The following is a 5,543-nucleotide window of genomic DNA, read 5'->3' as shown; positions in this document are numbered from 1 at the left end:
CTAGATGAAGTCTAGGCTCTGCAATAGGTGTTGCATAGAAAGGTAAGAAGATAAACGGCGCAGAGCTAACGCGCGAAACTTTGACTCATAACAATCTACCGTGCCGCACGGCTCACCCGCTCTTAGACATCTGCTAGACACCTTGCTTTATCTTAAAGCGTTTTTTACGTTTGTTGATGTCATTTCACGTTATGCTTGTATGCGTACGTGCGTGTGTGTGCGTGTGCAATACACATAGACGAGCGTGACGTAGGCCAAGACGCTGAACGTGACGTGAACAGTCTTTGCTACGATCCGTCGTCATGCCGGCAGTCATCAGCGATAGTTTGGCATGCCCCCTGATGCTGAGGCAGCAAGTATGAACGTCTGATGTGTTCTCTGCGCGCTGCAATGTGCAGCGATACTTAAGACACATATCGATGTTGTAAGATTGCATGAACTTTATGATATTCTGTGACCATAGAAACAAAACTGTTCCAAACATCTTATCTCGGGTTAAATAATAATACTACACGGGTTAGTTGCTACGTGATTCCGTAAATCCCGGTGTAATTATCCTGTTAGCCAGGCGACTGAACATATTTGGTAATGAGGACACATTAGTCCCATTAAAATATGAGGATAACGATAGCTAATGGGTTTGTGAGTAATCGCAAACAGCAATGAAATCATAAGGAATTTTACTGAATTTCAGCGCGCTTGCGTCATGTTTGCCTCATGTAGTTAATTAAAAATTATCGCTGCGCATGAAAGCTTTTAGGTGCATTCTGAAAAGTTGAACAATCCGTTGCGAATTCAACTTTTCGTACGTTGCGACGTGTTCTCTGATGGGCTCGAGGCGCTGGTGATAAGCCTGAGTAGAATACATGGTTTTTTCTTCAAAGATATCACCGTCGCTGCACCTCGTTCTATTGTGTGACCGCGAGCTCCATGCGGCGTTGGAGAGTCACGTGCGTCGCGGTCTCATCGGTAGCTCGATGGTGCGGCGGAGATACGGAGCACCTCGTTGTCGTGGACGTTAATCTTGTACGGAGTTGGAAAAAGTCAGCATGTCAAGAGGTATGCACTTTGTACGCTTCGAGCATTGACAACATTGGGTACAAACTCTACTCCAGTTTGTAAACAAACCGCATTACAACATCTATTTAAGTATGGCATAAACTTGCACAAGTTGCTTTGACGTCAGGATTTAAGGACGAGGATTAAAATAGTTGCCTATTATTACAGTATTATTACCATTATTATAATCGCCATTTTACCATTGTTTATTACATTTATTTCAGGATTTTTGCCTAATATTTTTTCCTTAAATTGCGTCATGGGGTTTCAATCCAATTGTTCATTGTGTGGCAACTGTTATCAGCTGGCTACGTATATAACGTCCCTAAATGCCTCATGATTTCATACGCTCATCGACAGCCACTACGTGAACAAGTTCTTTCGGAACAAGACTGTGAGCTGAAATGACAAGCTCTTCCAAAGCAAAGGCATCATCGTCCGCTCTCTATGTAAGTATCCAACATTACAATTAATTATTTTCTGCATTGTTACACTTGTCCTGCGCATTCCTTTCAGGAATGGAGCACCTAGCTCTTCAATGACTGAATTTCATATTTGTTTCTTTTCATTTGAAGCTACTTGACTTGATCGTGACTACCAAAGACTCTCCAAGATGAAAGGTCTGCTGGTTTTGTTGACGGCTATGTTCGTGATGGTGCAGGGGATGCCAAAACTCATGCCGGAGTTGCCCTGCCATCCAACGGACGTGAGTATATCATTTCTACAAACTCGTGCCAACGATGCGTCTCAGTTTCTTGTTACCTCTTCAGGAGGTCTGTAAAAGCTTCAACGAAATTAATGTTAAATTTTCTATTTTCAGCTCACCGATCCCACGAGGTCCCGCTGCACAGAAGACCTACCGAAGTTAGACCATCACATCGTTAAGAAATCAGGCAGAATGGGGGGGACCCGAATTGGAAATCCTGGTGGCGGCATTGACTACAATACCTACTGGGGCTTTTAATCTTCATAATCAACCTGAGACTCCCAGAGACTCTGCGAAATGCGCGTGTTGCTAAGACGTGAGTATATCATTACAGTTGCAACTTCTGAGTAAAGAGTTTGTCGTATGCGCCAACTCTTCAGAATGTCTTGTAAGCTCCAACGAAATCAATGTTAATTTATCGGTTTTCAGGTCACCGATCCGACCGGATCCCGATGTACGAAAGCAGACGCATACTCCCATGTCGTCAAGAGACCAGGGGTGATGGGGACGCGAATTGGACTCTTCACTGGCCCAGACCCGTATCAATACTGCAGTTTCTCGTTATAAGCCTGATACTGTTTCCGGCATTCCATTTATCTAGTAAACCTGTGCAGTTTATAAGTTTAACTATTACTTTAGTGATCATTGTTTTACTTGTAAAAATAAAAATACTTATGCAGTACTTGTTGGTATCATTGATGTAAGATAAGTTTACGCGACACCGCGTCCCGTAGGTATCCTAATTCACATATACACCCGGCTCAGCTTAGGTCACGATCGGTCCGCTAGGCTGCATGTGCATGGAATGTGCATCGGACCGACGTACAGATATAAGCGTCACGCTGCAACTGGTGCAACTGCACTCTAATGGGTTGAGCAAAACGGCCTAGGAGTTAATACCATTGCATGATAGTTTTGTCTCCTGATTTCAAAAATACCACCCTCCGCTACCCCCGAGCCTTAACTTTGAAGATACAGCCCGTACGATATCATGAAATTCACTGTAATAAGTGGGGTTTTAAAAATTACGTCCGCGCTGGAGTTTCAGGAATAATTTATGATTTCGTATTGTATGGAGGAGAGGACACATTTCGATTCCATTCATTTACAGAAAAGGAAGTATCAATCGAATTTGGAGCGCAAGTCGTGATTGCTTTGTGCAAAAAAATTAAATCCAAACCAGCCTTCATTTTTTGTGATAACTATTTTAGTTGCCCGGAATTGTTCTACGTACTGAGAGAAGACTATGGGATCTTTGGACTAGGAACCATCAGGAATAATAGGTTGAGAGGTGCGGAAGCAATTTTACTACTAACAGAGATGATGAAGCACATTCGTCACATTTAATAAAAATCGATATTTATGATTTAAATAAATTATCCAACGTGCCACAGTCTCAACATTGGAAACATGCATCCCTAAGAATCAAATATTACACAGACGAAAACAGTTCAACATATAAAGAAATGAATAATGTTATATACAAAATGTGCACAGATATTTCGAAAACAGAGAGTAGTAAGAAATACTCATTTAACAATAAATAATTAGTTAATGACCTAATCATACTTTGAAAATATTTATTTATAGTATAATAACTATTAAGTGAGGGTTGATTGTCATGCTAATGCTACCCGAAAGTATTCACGTCCATTTAACCCGATAACCGGCGGAATTGTCAAAAAACAGGATACAACCGTGTTCATACTGCAGTCCAGTTTTGCTGGACCAGCTTTTTACTGGATCCTGCAAAACTGAACTGCCTTCATCACAGTATTCAGCGAGGAAAGAAGCGTCAGAACGATTAAGTGGCTTTAAGGATCAAAACAGATCGAAATAGGAGACACGGTAAAAAAATTACTTAAAAAGTTAAAAAAAAAATAAAAAATGTTAAAGATATACATACCCCCCTTTTGGTATTTTTTTTAAGAATATTCAAAAATTTTCGGGCGGTCACTTATCGACGGGTGACATTGTAAAAAATTTAAACATGTTTAAGCTTACTTTCATATAACTGAGTTTGGTAATTGGAAAACTACAATTTCGAACCCTGACGAAATAGCACTACTAGTCATACTATACAGCGATTACTTCAAACAGACGACATTGGAAAACGGCGACATGAAAGCGTTAACGAATGTTTACAGGGTGAAGAATCTCTACTGCTACGAAGACAGACTATGGAAAATTATGGGGTCCTCTCCAGTAATACTTCGTGGCTGTGCCGTGGCGCTTGCACTGAAGGAGAGGGATGAGAGCCCCTCCCTGTGTCCTGCGTCAGCGCCGTGGCCAGGCATTATAGATAATGAAGATAGTGTAATTGAAGACATAAATGAAAGAGGCATAGTATAATAAATACGTAGTCATACGTAATAAATAAATAGATCACTTGTTCATAAGTAGTTATGTATAATGGATATTCTACCCATTATTCACACGAAAACCCCACATATGATATATGATAGTATAACACATCACCGTTTTTTAGAACGGATTAGTTTGCACAAGCAAAATGTACATTAATATTGTACGACCGTTAAAAATAAACGGAAAATACCATTGAACAATTGAATGAAAGGATGAGGTTATAAACACATAGTTCTTTTGTACGCTCCACAAAGACAGGAAAATGTACATTTATATTTTACGACCGATAAAATATAAACGGAAAATACCATTGAACAATTGAATGAAAGGATGAGGTAATAAACACATAGTTCTTTAGTACGCTCCACAAAGACAGGATAAGATAACACTATGAATCTCTTCATGTGGTTGTTGGAGTCTGATATTAAATTTCTCCAATACGATTACGTTTCAGGATAGTAGGTCATTTTTAAAACCATGTTTATTTATATTGTTCATTTATATTTACTCTATATATTAAATCATAACGAACGTTTATTTCTTCCATTAAAAAAATCGTATTTATTATTTTAAATCGTATTCATTCTCGATTGGAAGGCTCCTGTTACCTACGCTCCTTAAGTCTACTGCACCGAATACACTAGGCGAGACAACTTAACGGAAACCAGTTTCACAGAAATTATTCTTGTTGCAACGAAATTTGTTTTCTTTTTTTATTGACATAAGCTGAAAAAGTCTGTAACAATGGCTACAGAACTTTTTTGGATCGATCGAGCTGTGCTTATTTGGAACAATAACCCAAATCAAGAACACAATAAACTGATAGGATTTATTGGGAGTACTAAACCATCTTTCACATCAATGAGCTAATATCAATTTTATGAGGAAGATTTTGTGGACAGATGAAGTCACTTTCCCAAGGGCGTGTATAAACTAATCACCGCAATCTCCACGTCTGGGCCACTGGAAATCCACATGCCATTAGGGAAACCACTTTCCAGATACAGTTTTGTATAAATGTATAGAATGGAATGATAGACGATGAACTAATTAGTTTAGTGTTACCAAACAGGCCAGATCGACACGCGTATTTTGATTTTTTAGAAAATACATGGCCATTGCTTTTGGAGGATGTACCGCCGGAAACAAGAAAGCGGATGCAGCTGCAATTAGATAGGCCTCCAGCACAATTCGAGCGTTTAGTTCGTGGTAACTTAAACGAAAATTATCCGCGGTGGATTGGCTGAGGAGGTCCCATTACTTGGCCGCCACGATCTCCCGATCAATCAAAATTTATCTAGAAAGGGGCATACAATCGAAGTCTTAAATGAAAGGCTTAGTATAATAAATACGCAGTTAACTTTGTAGATTTTGTTAACTTTGTTAACTTTGTAGAACTTTGAGATACCAC

At 39.5% G+C, this 5,543-nt stretch overlaps 1 long non-coding RNA gene across 1 annotated transcript; it reads left to right on the top strand.

Annotated features, from left to right (window-relative positions):
- Nucleotides 1–697: 697 nt before the first annotated feature.
- On the top strand, nt 698–2,449 carry LOC140745299 (uncharacterized). The gene is made up of 4 exons (XR_012102645.1): nt 698–1,508; nt 1,635–1,765; nt 1,880–2,081; nt 2,195–2,449. It is a non-coding gene; the product is annotated as an uncharacterized LOC140745299 (long non-coding RNA).
- The last annotated feature ends 3,094 nt before the right edge of the window (nt 2,450–5,543 follow it).

This window comes from Epargyreus clarus, unplaced genomic scaffold (assembly GCF_041222505.1).
Source record: "Epargyreus clarus isolate Ecla_fem2 unplaced genomic scaffold, WU_Ecla_fem_2.2 ptg000010l, whole genome shotgun sequence".
Lineage (NCBI taxonomy): Eukaryota > Metazoa > Arthropoda > Insecta > Lepidoptera > Hesperiidae > Epargyreus > Epargyreus clarus.
The sequence above is the reverse complement of the archived record's forward strand: the minus strand, read 5'-3'. Positions and strand labels throughout refer to the sequence as shown.